Source organism: Oryctolagus cuniculus, chromosome 4, assembly GCF_964237555.1.
Source record: "Oryctolagus cuniculus chromosome 4, mOryCun1.1, whole genome shotgun sequence".
Classification (NCBI taxonomy): Eukaryota; Metazoa; Chordata; class Mammalia; order Lagomorpha; family Leporidae; genus Oryctolagus; species Oryctolagus cuniculus.
Window position 1 is genome coordinate 81,647,014 of NC_091435.1, and position 20,409 is coordinate 81,667,422.

At 47.0% G+C, this 20,409-nt stretch overlaps 1 protein-coding gene across 12 annotated transcripts in view; it reads right to left on the minus strand.

Moving 5' to 3' along the window:
* ZNF148 (zinc finger protein 148) overlaps positions 1-19,951 on the minus strand; it is a 169,336-nt gene extending 149,385 nt beyond the window's left edge. For 3 of the 12 annotated variants that reach the window (XM_070072229.1, XM_070072228.1, XM_070072230.1), the window contains exon 1: positions 19,696-19,945. The gene's annotated coding sequence lies outside the window, so the exon portion shown is untranslated. Of the gene's footprint in view, positions 1-16; positions 3,444-18,824; positions 19,352-19,695 lie in introns of those variants that run through there. The other 9 variants (XM_051859203.2, XM_070072231.1, XM_070072234.1 and 6 more) reach the window with 6 other exon arrangements.
* Positions 19,952-20,409: the final 458 nt, after the last annotated feature.

Sequence of the window (20,409 nt, forward strand, 5' to 3'; positions counted from 1 at the left end):
CCCAGAAGCCACTCACGAAGTTCCCCATCTCATGGAGGTAAGCGGCCCACAGGCTGCGCCAGCGGGCCCGACCCGGAAGACGCGGTGTCAGGGAGGCAGGGCCGCCGCAGGGGCCCCACCGCGCCAGCCACCGCGGCAGGAAAAGCCCCGGCCGGTGCGCGCTCCGCCGCCTCCCGGCGCTCGGGTGCAAGCACGCGCGCGTCCACACTCCCAGCCACACACACACAACAAAAGGAAGCCGTGGGAGCCGCGTGCCGGGTCGGCTGGGCAGCTCGGCCCCAGCCCCTCCCCCGACCCGCGCCGCGCGCGCGCCCCAGGGCCTGCTCCGTTAGCGGAGCGCCCCCGAGGGGCCCGAGCGTGCGCATGGACCGGACTGGGAGGCCCGGGGCGCCGCGGGGCTTCGCGCCAGTGGGGGCTTTCCACGCAGCTGCACCGGCTGGGAGCGGACCCATCAGAGAAATGCTGCCAGTGCGGCTGCTCCCATCGGCCTCGGCTCCAAAAGCCCAAGGAACATATGCGGGCTCCCCACTTCCTGGGTTTCTTAAATAAAACAATTACACTTAATTACCCTAGGTAAAAATTCACTCCCTTACAAACCACGGTCTGTTTAAGCTCCTTTCCCTACCGAGCCAGTAATGAAAAGCAGTAGCCAGCATAACACCCCAGAATGCAGCCCCTTAATATCACACAGCCTTATCAATTAAAGGCCTTTCAGTAACCTCTGCCTTAATCCTTCCTCTGCCTTCTCCTCACCTGATGCATTTTAACTTTTCCATTGTTTGCTATTCACATAAGAGCTGTATTTCCCCCAAAAGTCTTCCCAAGGCCATCATTCCATTCCACTTTTTTTAAGTTTATTTTTCTAATAGTAACAAGCTTCATAAATCCCTTCCATAGCACCTCTCACTCAGCTATTCCAAATCTCTGCAACTAACCTCTAGAATTTTCATCAGCTCTAACCACATCAATTCATACAAAATCTCAAACACTGCATTTCTGTCTGTGTCCTTATTCCCTAAAAGCTAACCCTTCCCACTTTAACAAACAAATCTGCCCCCAAAGTGCCCTCAAATTTTGTGAAACTATTCCAGAGAGGCCACCAGTCGCTGAAAAATCCATTTCTTATACATGCCTCCAATAACTTGACAACAATCTTTCCAAATATTCTCAAACAATTCATTTGAATACCCCTAACTACCAGGGCTTTTCCCCTAAGGACTAATTATACAACCTAATCAGATGGATGCAATCTCTCTGCCACTCTACCGACACATACAACTGTGTTCTAATTGACAAAAACATATATATTGGACCCTGCAGAACATAATTGCCCAGTCATTCTAATCTCTTAGATATTGGCTCTTCTCCTTTTTATAAGAAAAACTCCACATCAGCCTAGATTTTCAAGTATCCAACCCCCATCTTCTGAAGTCATTTATCTATGTCAAACTATCATAGTTATCACTTACAACATGCCTCTCTCCATTTCTATTATAATCGTTCCCAACATCTTCCTTAAAATATCCCATCATTAGCCTAACCCACACATGCATCCACACATAATACATCCCCACTCCACCAGAACCAAGTGCGTCTGAGGCAGATCCTGGAAACCATTCTAGGGCAATCAGGCAGCACTGCTGTGTTCTATAGCCACATGTCTGAAGTTGGGCCTTCCTACACTAGCAAAACTCTGGATCTCTATGGAAACTTCCTTATTAAATTTGGTGAAGGACTAGATGCAGAAGAGGAGAAAGTGATGAATGCCCCAGGGCTAGATGCTGGAACTAATTCTGAAGCAAAGCTACACAAGATGGAACGCCAATACTATGCATTTTGTGCCTTGTCATATTTTGGTCACTCTGACTTCAAGCTTCTGCATTAAACATGTTTTCTCTTTCTCTATGTAAAACTTCAAAAACTCTGATCTGAACAGAGAGAATAGGAAAGTACTCTTTGCTGAGAGCTTCAAAGAGTTATGTGAGGGGTATAATGCAAGTACAAGAAGTTTGAAGCATTTGGTCTGTTAATGGTTTAAAAATGTTAGTTGCTGGCACCACTGTAAGGCACTGATGGACAAACCCAAAAACCATTGTTGGAGCCAACACTGTGGTGTGGTAGGCTAAGTCTCCACTTTCAGCACCAGTTCGTGTCCCAGCTGCTCCACTTCTGATCCAGCTCTCTGCTATGGCCTGGGAAACCAGTGGAAGATGGCCCAAGTGCTTGGGCCCCTGCACCCATGTGGGAAACCCAGAAAAAGTTCCTGGCTCCTGGCTTCGGATCAGCCCAGCACCAGCCACTGCGGCCGTTTGAGGAGTGAACCAACAGATGGAAGACCTTTCTCTCTATCTCTCCTCTCTGTGGCTCTACCTCTCAAATAAATAAATAAATAAAATCTTTTTAAAAAGAAAAACAACAACACTGTTATTGGGCCAGTGTTGTTGCATAGTGGGTTAAGTCATCGCCTGCAACATCAGCATCCCATATGAGCACTAGTTGGAGTCCTAGATGCTACACTTCCAATCCAGCTCCCTGCTAATGTGCCTAGGAAGGCAGGACAAGATGACCCAAATGCTTAGGCCCCTGCCCCCACATGGGAGACACAGATGGAGTTCCTAGCTCCCAGCCTCAGCCTGGCCAGTCCTGGCCACTGCAGACATTTGAGGGGTTAACCAGCAGATTTAATATCAGTTAACCAGTAGATCTTTCTCTGTCTCTCCTGCTCTCTCTCTCTTGTTCGCTCGCTCTTTCTCTGTAACTCTGCCTTTCAAGTAAATAAATATATATATATATATTTTTTTTTTTTTTAAAGAAAAGTGAACAACCACTGTCAGGTAAGCACTTGAGAATCAAGTATTTAGTATAAGGAAAGAAGTGATGGAAAACAAAGATTGACAAAATACAAATACTGGTATTAGAACTGGACAAAGTTTGGGAACAGAAACAAAAGCCAAAGAATAAAGGGCTTGGTCCATCAATGAAGGTAACTAAATGGAAGATGAGAAAAGTTTTAAACCCTAAGATTCTAATGCTCAAGACAAAATGCCAAAGTTTCAGTTTTGAGTAAATTTTGTTTTTGGGATTGGTAATACATCTCCTTTAGAGACGCTCAATAAAAGATAAATAAGAGGGGTCAACGCTGTGGTATAGTAGGCAAAGCTACTGCCTGCTGTGCCAGCATTCCATATGAGTGCAGGTTGGAGACCCAGCTGCTCCTCTTCCAATCAAGCTCTCCACTATAGCCTGGGAAAACAGTAGAAGATGGCCCAAGTCCTTGGGCCCCTGCATCCACGTAGGGAACCCAGAGGAAGCTCCTGGCTCCTGATCAGCCCAGCCCTGGCTGTTGCAGTCATCTGGGGAGGGAAACCGCAGATGGAAGACTCAAGTTTTCTACCTCTCTCTGCAGCTCTTTCAAATAAATAAATAATTCTTAAAGAAAATAAGAACTAGGGCCGGCGCCGCGGCTCACTAGGCTAATCCTCCGCCTAGCGGCGCCGGCACACCGGGTTCTAGTCCCGGTCGGGGCGCCGGATTCTGTCCCGGTTGCCCCTCTTCCAGGCCAGCCCTCTGCTGTGGCCAGGGAGTGCAGTGGAGGATGGCCCAGGTGCTTGGGCCCTGCACCCCATGGGAGACCAGGAAAAGCACCTGGCTCCTGGCTCCTGCCATCGGATCAGCGCGGTGCGCCGGCCGCAGCGCGCCGGCCACGGCGGCCATTGGAGGGTGAACCAACGGCAAAGGAAGACCTTTCTCTCTGTCTCTCTCTCTCACTGTCCACTCTGCCTGTCAAAAAAAAAAAAAAAAAAAAAAAAAAAAAAAAGAAAATAAGAACTAAAAAATAAACCAAGAAATCATATCTGTAACTGCATATCTTTCCATGGGTAATAAATGAAACAGAAGACAGGGCAAACAGGCCATCTTAGATACTTAGGACATGTCCTCCCTATCATTCGCCCCGTTCTTCCCACTTTTTACCTGAACCACTCATGCACAGTAGCTAATCCCAGCCAGTGTGTTTTCCCCACATCTGCTCTGCTACAAGGTACTTCCCCCTCTTCACCTTACTCTTATTCACATTCAGGTCACTGCCAACCTCCTCATTCACTTCCAGTGTATCTATTTGCTGGCTTCTATCAGCTTGTCTATGTTCTATTGCCAACAATCTGCCCCAAATCTTTTACCTTTCACCTCTACCTCAGTTTTTTCTATTGTCTAATTTTAATTTACAAATATGTCTCAACTGAATTTATATTTTCATTATATTAAAGTTATGATTTTCCAAAAATTACTTATTTTATAAAGAAAGCCAAAGAATAATATATCTAACAATTCTATTTCCCTCGAATACCACAAAAATCTGGATCAGTATCACCTCTTGCCTGGACTGTAACCACCTCCTCATCTTCACTCTAGTTTGGCTTTTCCTGGAGAACACACTCTCTCATAAATCAGCAATATCCTTCTCCATCTCCTCCAGCTTGACAGAGGACTGGCTGAGTCTGGCTCCCCAAGGCCATGCCCATTGTTAGTCAAGCAATTTTTAAAAAATGCTCTGTAGGTACCTCACTGAAGTCATTCATTCATTTCTGCAACATCTACCAAGCTCCAGAATACCCTCCTATTTTCCTTCCCCAGTAACTTCAACTCTACACTATCTCATATTCAGCCATGATTCTCAATGAAACCATCATGCTGCCCTACATCCTGCCCTTCCTCAGCTCCCAAAACCTTCACCTGCACTTCAGCTAGCCACATGGGAGGACACTGGCCAGCAACTGCAAGTGAGTAATACCAGGGTTCATGGCAGCTTCCAAGAGCACCTCCCCTTTTTTTTAGCCATAATCACTTTATACGCCATTTGGCTTCATTTGTCTCCCTCACAACTGAAACCTGTCCCTCAGCCTTTTTAACACTACACTGTCGAGAACATGACCTCCCATTGCACTCACTCTGCTTCTCCCCACCATCTATTTTCTCCACATCCACACACCAGGTATTAAGCACCACCAAAAAGCCACAAAATCTTCCACAGTAGATTTATTCCAGATACAACTCTCCTTGTCACTGAGTTATCCAAATCATTTACATATTCAAATCTTTAATCTCATTAAACTCAATCCCTCCCATAAGATTCCCTCAAAGCATACCTTCTCCACCTGTAATCAAGTCCTCTTTACAGCTTCTAAAATGCTGCATCTGCCTACTTCTTGCCTCCAATTCTGAAATGAGTTGTTCCTTCTTAAACTAAACTTCTTGATTCTTACCCTTGTCGCTTCTTGTATTCTTCTAACTTACTCAGTATAGCCACATGCACTCTGGTCTTTGAAATCCTCTCTTGAAGATCATAACCAAAAACAATAACAAAAAAACTCTGTATACCAAAGCCTATGACCCAACACTTAGTCCTTATCTACTCTCTGGCAGCAATACTTGAACTATCAACCCTGGCTCAGGCAGGCAGGTGATTCTACTCTCTGCTCATTCTTGCACGTGATTCTACTCCCATTTCTCTGGTTGCTTCTTCTGTCTCCAAAGATTACCACTCCTCTTTGTAACCCAAACTGTGGTATTTCCCCAATTTCTGTCCTCAACCTTTCTATAACTCTCCCCCTCAGGAACTCATCTCTTACCATTGCTTCCACATTTTCCTTCTGCATATGGCTATCTTCCCCTAACTCCCAAAAATAATCTTTAAACCATCACCCTCTGCTACAATCCTGAGGAATGAGAACATATATATACTTGAAACTAGATTCTTCAACTATTGCTTTAATTAACACTTAAGTCAGTCCTAATAGTTTCATAACCATCAGCAAGCACTCTATCACCCAGAATTAGCAGCTTCAATGATCAACTTTGCGTATTTCCAAATCTCCACTGGACCTCTTTCCTCAGCTCCAATCCAGTATTTTTACCTCTGACTATATAAATACCCCTGTACACTCCCAGTGGTGCCTGATACACTGGTCAATATGTCTTAGCATACCAAAATAGTTCTGCTGCCTGATTTCAGTAATTTCTGTTAATGGCAGTCACCCAGCTTAAAAACCCTAGAAGCTTCCCTTAAGGGTTCTTTCCCTCCATTTTCCCAAAAGCCCACGTGCTGTCAAATTCTTCCATTCCTTCTTTCTTTGAGGTATTTTTACATCTGTCCCTTGCCTTTTACTTGTACTACCACAATCTCAACTTAGATTTTCAATATTTCACCCTTTTGCCACAGCCTTCTAACTTTTGACTCCCCAAGTCACCAAGTTCTCTTCATTACCAAAAGGGAAAAAAAAGTCACCAATCTAATATTGTTTTCCTTAAAGTTTTTTGGGGGGATTTGGGGAAGTTTTTATTCATTTTTAAGAGGCGGAGAGCTCTCATTCTCTGGTTCACTCCCCCCAAGCTTTTTTTTTTTTTTTTTTTGACAGGCAGAGTGGACTGCGAGAGAGAGAGAGACCGAGAGAAAGGTCTTCCTTTGCCGTTGGTTCACCCTCCAATGGCCGCCATGTCTGGCACGCTGCGGCCGGCGCACCGCGCTGATCCGAAGGCAGGAGCCAGGTACTTCTCCTGGTCTCCCATGGGGTGCAGGGCCCAAGCACCTGGGCCATCCTGCACTCCCTGGCCACAGCAGAGAGCTGGCCTGGAAGAGGGGCAACCGGGACAGAATCCAGTGCCCCGACCGGGACTAGAACCCAGTGTGCTGGCGCCGCAAGGCAGAGGATTAGCCTAGTGAGCCACGGCGCCGGCCTCCCCCAAAGCTTTGAAATGGCTGGCCAGGGGTTGAAGCAGGGAGCCAAAGACACAATCCAGGTCTCCCATGTGAACAGTAGGAACATAATTACTTGGGCCATTCCTGCTACCTCCCAGGGTCCACATTAGCAGGGAGTTGGAATCAGGAGAGCCAGGAAACTGAACTGAGACACTCCAATGTGAGATGTAGGCATCTTAACCTACAGATTAACTGCCAGGCCAAGCACCTGTCCACAGGATCATATTCTTTGGTTGTGTGTTTGTTTCAGGATCATATTCTTTGGTTTTTTAAGATTTATTCATTGGGGTAGGTGCTTTGGTGCAGCAGGTGAAGCTGCCATCTGCAGTGCAGGCATTCCATATGGGTGCTGGTTCAACTCGTGGCTGCTCCACTTTGGATTCAGCTCCGTTAATGCACCTGGGAAAGCAGCAGAGGATCAGCCCAAATGCTTGGGTCCCTGCACTCACGTGGGAGTGCTCCTGGCTCCTGGCTCCTGGCTTCAGCCTGGCCCAGTCCTGGCCATTGCAGCTTTAGAGAATGAATCAGCAGATGGAAGATCTCTGTTTTTCCATATCTCTGTCTCTGTCTCTTTCTATTTCTATCTCTCTCTCTCTCTCCAGCTCTGCCTTTCAAATAAATTAATAATTTTTTTAAAAAGATTATTTGTTTGAAAGGTAGAGTCACGGACTTAGAGAGGAAAAGACAAAGATATCTTCCACATGCTGCTTCACTCCCCAAATGGCCATGGCAGCTACAACTGGACCAGGCTGAAGCCATGAGTCTCCATTTGGGTCTCATGGGGGTGGTAGAGACCCAAGCACTGGGGCCATTTTCTGATGTTTTCCCAGGCAATTCGCAAGGAGCTAGATCAGAAGGACTGGAACTGGTGCCCATATGGGATGCCGACATTGCAGGCGATGGCTTAACCTGCTGTACCAAAATGCCAGTCTAAACATTCTTTGCTTTTTAATGTTTATTTATTCATTTTTATTTACTTGAAAGGCAGAACAACAGAGAGAGAGAGAGAGATCTTTCATCCGCTGGTTCTCTCCTCAAATGCCCCCAACAGCTGGGGTTGGGCCAAGACAAAACCTGGAGCTCCATCAGAGTCTCCAGCAGAGATTCGGCACTTGAACCATCATCTGCTGCCTCTGAGGCCCCTAAGCAGGAAGCTCAATTGGAAATAGAGGCAAAAGCAGGACTTGATCCCAGGCCACTGTGATAGGGGATGCAGGCATCCCAAACAGGACTGAACTCACTGAGTCACACCGCCCGCCACCAGATCAGTTTTCTTAAGCACCTTCTTTTCTTTTTGTTTTAAAGATTTTATTTATTTGAAACATAGAGTTACAGAGAGAGAGATGGGAAGAGACAGAGAGACAGAGATCTTCCATCCACTGGTTCACTCCCCAACTTTATCTGGGTCTCCAACATGACTGGGGGGGCCCAAGCACTTGGACCTGCTGCTGCTGCTTTCTCAGGCACAACAGCCGGGAGTTGCATGAGAAGTGGAGCAGCTGGGATACAAACCAGAGCTCATATGGGATGCCACTGTTGCAAGTGGCAGCTCAAGCCATTATACCACAAGCCAGTCCCCTTAAGCACTTTCTTATTTACCCACTCCAAAATCATTACTGGCAGCCAGCGCTTAAGTGATGGTGCAGTGTTAAGGTTAACACCCTGGCCTGAAGCGTCGGCATCCCATATGGACGCTGGTTCAAGATCCGGCTGATCCACTTCCAATCCAGCTCTCTGCTATGGCCTGGGAAAGCAGTAGAGGATGGTCCAGGTTCTTGGGCCCTTGCACCCATGTGGGAGACCCGGAAGAAAATCCTGGCTCCTGGCTTCAGATAAGCCAGTTCTAGCCGTTGTGGCCAATTAGGGAGTGAACCATCAGATAGAAGACCTCTCTCTCTCTCTCTCTCTTTCTCTCTCTGCCTCCCCTCTCTCTGTGTAACTCTTTCAAATAAATAAATAAATCTTTTAAAAAAAATTACTAGTTCCCCATAGCATACTCAATCAAGTTAAAATTATTTAGACTTCCAAAAAATAGAAACTCGGGGCCAGCACTGTGGTGCAGTGGGTTTATAAAGCCCATTGCCTACAGTGCCAGCATCCCATATGGGCACCAGTTCAAGTCTCAGCTGCTTCATTTCCAACCCAGCTCTCTGCAATTGCCTGGGAAAACAAGAGCAGATGGCCCAAGTCTTTGGACCTCTGCACCCATGTGGGAGACCTGGAAGAAGCTTCAGGCCCCTGGCTGTGGATCAGCCCAGCCCTGGCCATTGCGGCCTTTTGGGGAGTGAACCCATTGATGGACGACTCTGATCCTCCCTCCCTCTCTCTCTCTCTGCCTCTGCCACTCAGCCTCTCAAATAAATAATCTTAAAAAAAAAAAAAAAAAGAAACTATTCAATTGTCTAACAATAAACACAATGTAACATATTTATATGGAATCTCATGCAGTAAAGAAAAATAAATAAACTACAAAAAAAAAAAAAAAAACTACAGCTATACACAGCATAGATGAATCTCACAGACAAAATGTTGAGCAAAAGAAACCAGATACAGGCCCAAGCATTTGGTGTGACACTTAAGATGCTACTTGGGACATCCACATCCCCTGTATCAGACTGCCTGGTCACGTCCTGGCTCCTCCACTTCTGATCCAGCTTCCTGCTAATGTGCAACCTGGAAGACAACAATGGTGCCAGTACTTGAGCCCCTGCCACCCATGTGGGATATCAGGATATACTTCCTGGGTCCTAGTTTCAGCCTGGCCCACACCTGGCTGCTGTAGGCATTTGGGGAATGAACCAGCAGACAGGATTTTTTTTCCTCTGTCTTTCCCTTTCTTTCTGCCACTCTGCTGGCCTTTCAAATAGATAATAATCTTAAAAAAAAAAAAAAATTCCCTTCAGTCTAACCCCACCTCTGCATCAATGTATCACTGTCTCTATTCACATTTAATTCATTTACAAATTTAATCACAACAAAAAAATTGTGTGTGTTACATGAAACTATAACCATCTACTCTAATGTATTCTACTAAACTACCCGAAAAATGGAATCCAATTTCAGCTTGCTGCCATTTGAATCTTTCCACAACTCTAAATTTTTAGTCATCTTTGCAGACGTTCAAGTCTCTCCACCTCCAATCTTATCCCAATTATATATCCCAATCATATCCTCATTTCTGATCTTCCCGCTAGCAAATGAATTCAAATCCTTCTCCATTCTCTAGTACCCTCCTAACTGGTCTTTCATCTGCAATCTTATTTACCACTACAATGCCTCAAATTTGTTCAACAGCTATACATTAATGATATTTGTTAACATTCTATATTCATACACTTTAATACTCAAATCCTCACAACCACCTGTTCCAGGAAGGTATAATGATTATCAATTTCCTGATGAGAAAACTGAGATTCACAAAGGAAGTAATTTTCCATAATCAAGGGCAAGTAAACAGAAGGGCCAAGACTAAAACTCAACTTCTGTTTGCTTACTGAGCACAACATTACATCATATCAAATACAAACTCCTTAGCTTGCCTTTCAAGGCCATCCATTTTCTACCTAACCTCAACTGATTCTTCCTACCTTATATCCTATTATGCCCTAGTCGTGAACTCTCTCTCTTCCAAACTACAAGTTGCAATGAATTATTTAGTTGGTCATGAAGCCAGTTTAATGGATGACAACCAGGTTTTTCCCCCTTCTCTGCCAGCTTTGTTTTTTTTTTTAGTCAAACAGAATAGGTAAGGTCAAGTGCATTCAACATGGGACAGTTACTGTATTATGAAACTTTCTATTTTACACAGACACATGCATACTCATATATTAGGTGAAAACTTTATAACTCTTACTGTGGGTCATAGTTTAAAAATTAAAAACTGAATCACCATTCCCCATAAATCCTAGGCTTTTCACCTCTAAGTCTTTGTTTATGCAAATCTCTGAGGGTAGAATGCTTTCAGAAATGGCTGCCAGTGAGAATCCCACCCATCCCTTCAAAGACTAGCTAAAATTCCACCTATGCCGCTTAAATGTAGTCCCAGGATTTGCCTTGGTTGACTATGTTTTCTACCTTTTGGCTTCAGTCACATTGGATATTCTTCTTATGATATATTTGTGATTACTCTGTAGGTATTTGCACACAAGTCCAGCTCTCTTACTAAAATTTGAATCCCAAAGGATTTATTCCTGACTGCATCTAACAATGCTTTCGCAAGCAATAATTATGCATTAGCTGGTAGACAAAGAAAGACATCCCATCATTTTCTGAAACCTTCAGTTACAAATCAACATAACTGATTTCTACTGTATTCCAAACTTCTGCTCTTATCCTTGAAATAGCCTTACCATCTTCCTCCTCAAAATAGCCCTTTCAAATAATCCTCTTCACCTTCCATCTTCTCATGCTTTCCTCTAAACAGACTATCATATTTTAAAAATCTTTTCCTTCTCTTAAGAAGCCTCCTTACCATCAGATATCACCTTTCTTTCCCCATGTGCCTACCTTCCACTTCACTCCTGTTCTCTAACATCCATCCTGATAGATCCTATATTTCTTAGACTTTTCCTTCATCTTTTTCTCAACTAGACCTCACTGAATTATTTCAGTTCATTTCTAGTACACATATTTTGTCAGCCCCATTAAACGCTTTGTAGAAAAAGGCAGATTATGGATAAAATGAAACAGAAAACATACCAATTATTTAGATCTCCTAAATTATCTCAAATACCTTCTCATTCATTCATTTACCCAACAAGCATTATGTCTACTGGACACATGCATTTAATTCTTGTCTATTTCTTTCTGCAATTCAGAAAGCAGCTCTGAGCGAAGGAAAATGCCAGGATAACATGGCCAAGTTGACTCATGCTCTTCACTCACAGAGACCAAGTAATTTGCAGGGTACAGGCTCAGCAAAGGGCACACTGAAAGTTACACTAGACATAGATGGAAATAGACCCACAGTTGTTCCAGGGGGCTCAACATCTACCCAACAAATGTGAATTTGAAAAGGAACAAACCAGTAGGAGTAGCTAAAATGCAATAGGCAAAAAGACAAAAATAGATCCAGGCTCTAGGTTCATTCTAGGGCTGCAAGAGAAATTTGGAGCCATTTAGTTCCTCTCTGAGATCCCTAAGGAATTCTTTCATCTATCTAGCTAAAACATGGTTCACTTAAATCCTTCCCCCCAACCCAAACCTTAGCTAATCTTCATTTCTCCATTTCCTGAATTCCTACATCACATATAATCTGTAAAACCCACTTGTGAACTTAATCATAAACTATTTTGCCTCAAGGTAATGAAACTGTTAACAAACATTACCAAAATTTGCTTACATATTCAAATCAGTGTGTTCCTTTCTAAATAACTTATCTTGGGAGGCTATCACTCACTCATTTATTCATTCCATCCATCCAACCATACAGTGCGCTCCACCCACACTTATCTAGCGCCTAACTACAGGTGAAGAAACTACCACTACCCTTTAAAATATTTCTAACTTCCTCTTCTGGAGTGCTTTCTAAAATCAGTTTAATAAGTTAACCAAGAAAATCATTCCCGGGGCCTCACTGTGGCACAGTAGGCTAAGCCTCTGCCTGTGGTGATGGGCGCCAGTTCATGTCCGGCTGCTCCACTTACGAGCCAGCTATGGCCTAGGGAAGCAGAACAAGATGGCTCAAGTCCTTGGGCCCCTGCACCCGTGTGGGAAGACCCAGAAGAAGCTCCTGGCTCCTGGCTCCTGATCGGCGCAGCTCCAGCCATTGTGGCCAATTGGGGAGTGAACCAGTAGAAGGAGGACCTCTCTCTCTCTCTGCCTCTCCTTCTCTCTGTGTGTAACTCTTTCAAATAAATAAATAAATAAATAAAAGAAAGTAACTACTGGGCCAGCATTGCTGAGCAGCGGGTGAAAAGCACCACCTATGACACCAGCTTTCCATAGAGCACTGGTTGGAGCCCTGGCTGCCCACTTCCAATAGAACTCCCTGCTAATGTGCATGAGAAAGCAGCAGAGGATGGCCCAAATCCTTGGGCCCCTGCCACCCATAAGGAGTTCCAGGCTTCTGGCTTCCTCCTGGCCCAGCACTGTCTCTTGCTCTGTCTCTCCTTCTCATTCTGTTACTCTACCTTTTAAATAAATAAATCCTTCAATTAAAAAAAGGAAATTAAAATATTAAAATATTAAGTCATCTGGAGATATGAAGATACTTTGGTATTTGGGTTTTTTTAAATCAATTTTCTAAAATCTTACACTGTTACTAAATTATTTCCCAACTGTCTCCCCCAAAAGAATGTAAAACACTGGGGGAGGCCCAAGGGGTGGCTGCAATGGTTGTCTGGGGACACCCACATCTCATGTTGGAATGCCCGCGTTCCAGTTCTGACTCTGCAGCTGATTCCAGTTTCCTGTTAATACACATCTTAGGAGATGGCAGGGGATGGCCCAAGTACTTGGATCCATTTAACCCAGGTGGGAGTCCTGGCCTACGTTCCTGGCTCCTGGCTTCAGCCTGGCCCAGCACAGGTTGTTGAGGGAATTTGGGGAGTGAACCAGTGGCTGGAAGATGTCTACTTTTCTATCTGCCTTTCAAACAAGTAATTTTTTAAAGATTTATTTATTTATTTGAAAGAGTTACAGAGAGGTAGAGACAGAGCGAAGTCTTCCATCCGCTGGTTCACTCCCCAAACAGCCGCAACAGCTGGAGCTGAGCCAATCCAAAGCCAGGAGCCAGGAGCTTCTTCCAGGTCTCCCATATGGGGGTGCAGGGGCCATCCTCCACTGCTTTCCCAGCCGCATCAGTAGGGAGCTAGATGGGAAATGGAGCAGCTGGCACTCGAACTGGCATCCATATGGGATGCTGGCACCGCAGGCTGTGGCTTTAATCTGCTGTACCACCGCATCAGCCCCCAAAATAAATTTTTTTTAAAGATTTATTTATCGGGGCCAGTGCTGACACGTAGCAGGTGAAGTCTCTGCCTGCAGTGCCAGCATCACATATGGGCGCCAGTTTGTGTTACAGCTGCTCCACTTCCAATCCAGCTGTTATGGCCTGGGAAAGCAGTAGAAGATGGCCCAAGTCCTTGGGTCCCTGCACCCATGTGGGAGTGGAAGAAGCTCCTGGTTCCTGGCTTAGGATTGGCACAGCTCCAGCCATTGCAGCCATCTGGGGAGTGAATCGGAGGATGGAAGACCTCTCTTCTCTCTCTCTGCCTCTCCTTCTCTCTCTGTGTAACTCTTTCAAATAAATAAATAAATCTTTAAAAAATGATTTATTTATTCCTTGAAAGACAGTTTCAGAGAGAGAGGAGAGACAGAGAGGTCTTCCATCTCCTGGTTCACTCCCCAAAAATGGCCACAATGCCAGGGCTGGGCCAGGATGAAGCCAGGAGCCAGGAGTTCCCTCCGGGTCTCCCATGTGCGTGCAGGGGCCCAAGGACTTGGCCACCTTCTGTGGCTTTCCCAGGTGGATTAGCAGGGAGCTAGATGGGAAGTGGAGCAGCTGAGACTTGAACCAGCAGCCATACGGGATGTTGGCACTGCAGGCCATGGCTTCAACCCACTGCACCACAGCGATGGCCTCTAAAAAATAATTTCTTTAAAAAGAATAAAAATTCCTCAAAGGAAGAAACTTCATCTAATCTCTTTCATTGTCCTAAAAATGAATCAAATCAGATTCTTTTTTGTTTATTTTATATATTTGATGGGGCCGTTGCTTTGGCGCAGTTGGTTAAAACCCCAACCTGCAGTGCCAGTATCCCATAAGGCCACTGATTCAAGTCGAGGCTACTCCATTTCCTATCCAGCTCCCTGCTAATGCACCTGGGAAAGCAGCAGAGGATGGCCAAGTGCTTGACCCCTGCATCCACATGGGAGACCCGGAAAAAGCTCCTGGCTTTGGCCTGGCCCAGCCCTGGTCGTTGTGGCCATTTGGAGAGTGAACCAGCAGATGGAAGACCTCTCTCTCTCTCTCTCTCTGTCATTCTGCCTTTCAAATAAATATTTTAAAAAATATATATTTTATTTATTTGAAAGGTAGAGTAACAGAGAGAAAGGGAGAGGCAGAGAGACAAATATATTTCATCCACTGGTTTACTCCCTAAATGGCAGCAAAGGTCATCTAGGGCTGGGCCAGGCTGAAGCCAGGAGCCTGGAACACTACCTGGGTCTCTCATGTGAGTGGCAGGGGCACAAGCACCTGGGCCATCCTCCTTGGCTCTCCCAGGCATATTAGCAGGAAGCTGGATCTAAAGCTCAGGAGCTGGTTCTCAAACCAGCACTCTAATATGAGGTTGCAGCGTCAAGGGCACAGGCTTAACCCAATGGGCCACAACACTGAGCCCCCCAGACAATTCTTAAATAGCTAAAAATCTTTAAATGGTCATTTACACCTGAGATAAGAAAATGCAAATTATACAACAGCCTTTTCCAGAACAGATCTACTCCAGATTAGGGGCGGGGGTTACATGTGGCATTAAACCGCCTGCCTGCTGCTCACTCCACTTCAGATCCAACTCCCTGCTAATGTGCCCAGGAGAGCAGTGGAGTTTGGCTCAAGCAGTTGGGGCCCTGCTGTGGCGTGAGACACCCAGATGGCTTTGTCCTGGCCCAGCTCCAGTCATTACAGCCATTTAGTGAATGACCCAACAGATGAAAAATATCTTTCTCTCTCTCTCTCTCTGTAACCCTGCCTTTCAAATAAGTAAAAATAAATCTTGAAAAAAATAAACTCGAGGCTGAGTCTGTAGCATAGTGGGTAAAGCTGCCACCAGCAGTGCTGGCATCCCATAAGAGCAACGGTTCGATTCCTGGCTGCTCCACTTCTGATCCAGCTCTCTGCTGTGGCCTGGAGAAGCGGTGGGCCTCTGCACCCATGTGGAAGACCTGGAAGAAGCTCCTGGCTCCTGGCTTCAGTCTGGCCCAGAACTGGTCATTGTGGCTATTCGGAGAGTGAACCAGCGGATGGAAGACTTCTCTCTCTGTCTCTCTCTGCTTCTGCCTCTCTGTAACTCTGCCTTTCAAATAAACAAATAAATCTTTAAAAATAATAATAATAAAATGAAACAAACTCCCCACGGATTACAAGAGATCCTTTGACAGCACTCCTGTAACGTTTTTTGCAGGACTGTTACCATTCCACTCTAATCCATTCTGTCTTCTTCCCATAAGTCTAAGCATCTTCCCAGCCATCCCTGCTGCCCTTCACTCTTCCACACTGACACATACATAATTTTGTCTATATACCCTTCCACAGAGCTCTGCAACTGCATACAGTGCCCCTGTAAGCAGTGAACACTACTTTCTACCAGTCATTCAACAGGTATTTAGTAAGCACTTAAGAAACAAGCTGGTGTGAATTCCCCCAGAGATTAAACAAGCCTGGGCTCTAGAGCAGGTTACAACCTAGTCATCATCTGCAAAACAAAGCGAGTAATTCTCCCCCGAGCAAGGGAACACAAAATGTAGCAGTCCTAAGTGAAGGTGAGGAAGGAGCGCCAGGGACACCCGTTAAAGAGGACTTCCTAAAAGAATGGAGCAGGAAGCATTCTATCCTCCCTGTGGCCATCATGCACTTGCACCCTAGACACAAATTTCAGACATGAATACTCTGTGACCCTACTCTAATGTATATACAGCACACTGTCTTTTCTGTCACACTCCCAACATATTAGTGACTTACATATGCTAATTTCCTTCTATCCACCACAAATCTCAGTCTTACCACCACAAGGGAAATCTTCACACCAACCACATCCAAATGCCCTCTTCCTTCAGCCTCCCCCCAAAATTATCACCACCTCTGTCCTTTGCCCCTCCTCCTCCTCCTCCCCTCCTTACATTTCCCATCCCTCCCTCCCCTCTAAACAAATAAAAACAAAACCCCTGCCCACACTTATCCATTCCTCCCTAAAAACCTAACAACTGCCACTGAAGCCTAAGAAGAACTACTGCACTTCCAGAGTCCACACACTAAAACTGCACAGGGCTGCAGACTGCAACCCGGAACTGACTCCAGGACCAACAATTCACTGCTGCAAAGCAACTCCGCCTTATCAACCAGCAAGAGTGCTGCACACTGAGCTGCCTCCTGGCAGGCCCACCCACATTGCCGCTGACCACCTCACCAGGACCTTCAGCCTGATTTTAAATGTTCCCTTTAGTTCAGGAAAGCTATTCCTAGTCTAAGCCCTCACCTAGTGCAGTAGGGAGCTGAGGAGACACAGCCTAACATGTTCAGCTCTTAAAAATCAAGGTTGGGGTGGGCATTTAGCTTAGGAGTTCAGCAGCAGCTTGGGATGCCCAAAGCCCATGTGGGAGTGTCTGGGGTCAAGGCCTGGCTCTGAGACCAGTTCCGACCTGCTGCCACTGCACACCCTAGAAGGCAGCAGGTGAGTAGCTGGGACCCAACCACCACATGGGAGACCTGGACTGAGCTCCTAGCTCCTGACTTCATGCTGGGTATTTAGGGGGTGAACAAACAGGTGGGAGCTCTCTCTCAACAAATCTTTTTTTAAAAATAGATAAAATCAAGGTTTTAAGTAAACTAGTCAAAGATGCAAAGACCTAAAATGGTAACTATCAAAGGTCAGAAAGAAGGGGGTAATGTCAGTGACACAAACCCTTTTCAGTCATCCAAGTCTTCTGACTCTTTGACAAAGTCGTTGTGATAAATGCAGAAATGACAGTCAATGCCTACTACTAGGAGACCTGGAGAAGAGTATGAGAACTAGGAACACGAGTGCTTACAAGTAGGAAAGGCAGACCACCAGAGAGATGAGACAGGCCTACTGCTTTTCTTCAGATGCCCCCTCAGAACACCTCTGTGAAAATTACACACATGGATTATTTCACAACTTAAAAGAGGAGGCACATGGAGGTGACCTATACTTACAAAAATTAAAAGAACAGATAACACACAGTGCTGGCGAGGGGGAAGGGAAGACAAACTGGCCCTCTCATACTATGATAATAAGAATGGGCATATCATACTCAGCACTATGTTACACAATGAAGTCAAGTCTTTTACAAGAGTGAGTAAAACCAAATACACCGACACACAAAGTTTTCTAAGTCTTTTTAATAATAATCTTGGATTATTTCTATAAGAAAATTTGTAATTTAAAAAAAGCCCCTCCCCACTCTCAAGCTAAATTATCACCTCTTTTTAGATATACTTGCTAAAGGAATAAATAATTGAATTTCCCCTTCCTCTCCAAAATTCCTTCCATCTATCTCATTAATCTCTTCCTCCTCTAGTTCCATAAAAATAGCCTTCACACTTAACACGCCTGGTGCCCTCTCTTCAGTTGAAGAAATAGTACAATGTATTGTGCACACAGTTTTTTCTTAACAAAAGGTGTCTTAGCCTGAAGGTCCCTCTTGGAAACTGTGGCTGGTGTAAGTGCAACAAATCTAAAAGAGGTTGGTTCACTTCCTGATAAAGAGATGCTAATCCCCCCTCCAACCTGACTCTAGAATTATCCAGCCTCTACAGGTTCCTCCACATCTCATGACAACCAAACCTGACCTCCCTGCAACCTAAGATCAAAACGGATATTCTAGATCCTCCATCCTGCGGGCCCACATCTTCAACACCATCACGGCTCAGGAACAGTGAATGGCCAAAGATCCCCACCCCCGAGCAGCCCGGGCGGTTCAGGCCCAATTCAGTCAAGCAGACTGATTGGAGCTACAAACGGAGCCTCCCAAGAAGGGTCACCACGCATGGACTCCCCTGAACGTTAATTAGAATCTTGCGCGTTGCGATGCAGGCTGAATAATATGGCACCAGTCCTCCTGGACCAGAGAAGCCGGGCAGTGGAGAAAACTTCCACTGTGGCACTCGCCACGACACGGTTCACCCAGGCTCTGCGAAATGACAGGACTTCAAATCTGCTGAAATCTAAAGCCCACGGCCCAGACAGACCCGTCCTAGGCTAGTCCCTTTCTCAAGGTCTGTGTGGGAGGTTCTCATGCTCATTGGTGCGGGTCTAAAATGTCTCAGACCAAACTACAGAGGAGGGTCTAATTGTCAGTGACCCCAACCACAGCCCGGATCCACACTTACCAGATGTCTACTGAAGAGCCCAAACAGGTTCGAAACTAGGCCATCGTGGCCCATCTGGAATAGCTCTTTAGTCCTTGGGCCAACGTTTATTAATTATACTACATCTGTCTATTCTATTATGCATTCCCCGCATCCTCTCTATACCGAGCAGCTCCTCTTGCTTCAAACGCGAGCCTTTCTATTCACAGAAACTCCTATCCCCCTCCGCTGCTTCCCCAAGAATCGCTTCAGGTTTCTCCGTAAAGAAATACCCAACGATTGTGCACAATGAACACCCCCCCAGAATCCTCGGGACTCCTCCACAGCCGCCCCCTGCATTCCTCCACCTATCCGGCATCTTTCCCCGGGCCTCTCTCCCCACTCGCACACTCCCACTAGGTTTCCTGCAAGCATTCCCTTTTCTCCAACCCCTGCCCTTCCCTACTTCCAAAGAGCTCACTCCGGCAGCAACAGGGACTGAGGCCTGCAGTGCATAAAGCACTGCACCAGGCACGGTGGACAGAGACCTGCTGTCTCCCCGGCCTCTTCCCACCCACACCCTGCACCCCCGGGCCTCCCCGTGCAAGCGCCCCATCTCCTCCCGGACCTCTGACACCCTCCTTGGGCCTCCGAGGCCGCCTTCTCGCCTCCACCACCCCCGTCATTCTCCGTCCTCAACCCCCCAACCCACCCTCGGCGCCCTGCTTCCTCCCGTGCCCCGGCCGGCGCCCGCGTTCCCCTCGGCCTCGCCGGCCCCCGGCCACCCCCCGCCTCGCCGCGGCTCGCTCCCCCCAGGGTCAGGCCGTTACCGCCGCGCGCTCCCCCCGCGCGCCGCCCCCTCCCCCTCCCTCGCCCTCCCCCGGGCCCGGGCCTGCCAGGCCGAGCGCTTTACCGCGGGCGGGCGGGCGCCGAGTCGCGCGGTCCCCGACTGCAGGCGGCGGCAGCTCCAACCTTCCTAGGGGCCTGGAGAGGAGGGGAAGGGGGGAGGGGGGAGAACTTTTGCGGTGGCAGCTTCGGCTACAGCTCCCACCCCTGCGCCTTTCTCCTCTTCCTCCCCCTCCTCCTCCTCCTCCTCTTCCTCCTTCTCTTCCTCCTCCCAGAGCAGTCGAGAGGCAGACATGCCGCGGCTAGAGCGCCGCCGCGGTCGCCGCCACTGCCGGCGCGGTGCATTGTGGGAAGCCCCGCACACGGGAAGCGCTCCGCGGCGCCCGCCCTCCGCCTGGCGCAGCGACCTGGCTGGGACGACCCAGCGTGGCTGCGATTCCGGCGCCTGCGTGTCACCAGACCAGCGTGGCCGGGGAAGCTGGCCCCGAGCCCGCGGCGCCCCCAGGCTGGGCCCGGGAGGAAAGCGATTTGGACAGGATCGGAATTGAGGAGACCTCTGAGGAGGTTATCGCCGCCTTCAGCCTTAAATCTGTAACCCCGGACCGAGAGAAGCAGAGGACTCGGGGGTCGGGAGCGTCTCCGGCCGGTGTAGAGGGAAGGGGCGGGCACGTAGGTGAAAAGTTACCAGCCAGAATTTGTGGGCTTTCGCTTTATTCTCTCTTACCTAGCCCGCCCACCCCTTCCCCCTACGCCGCCGTTTCCGAACGGTGCTGCTCCTCGC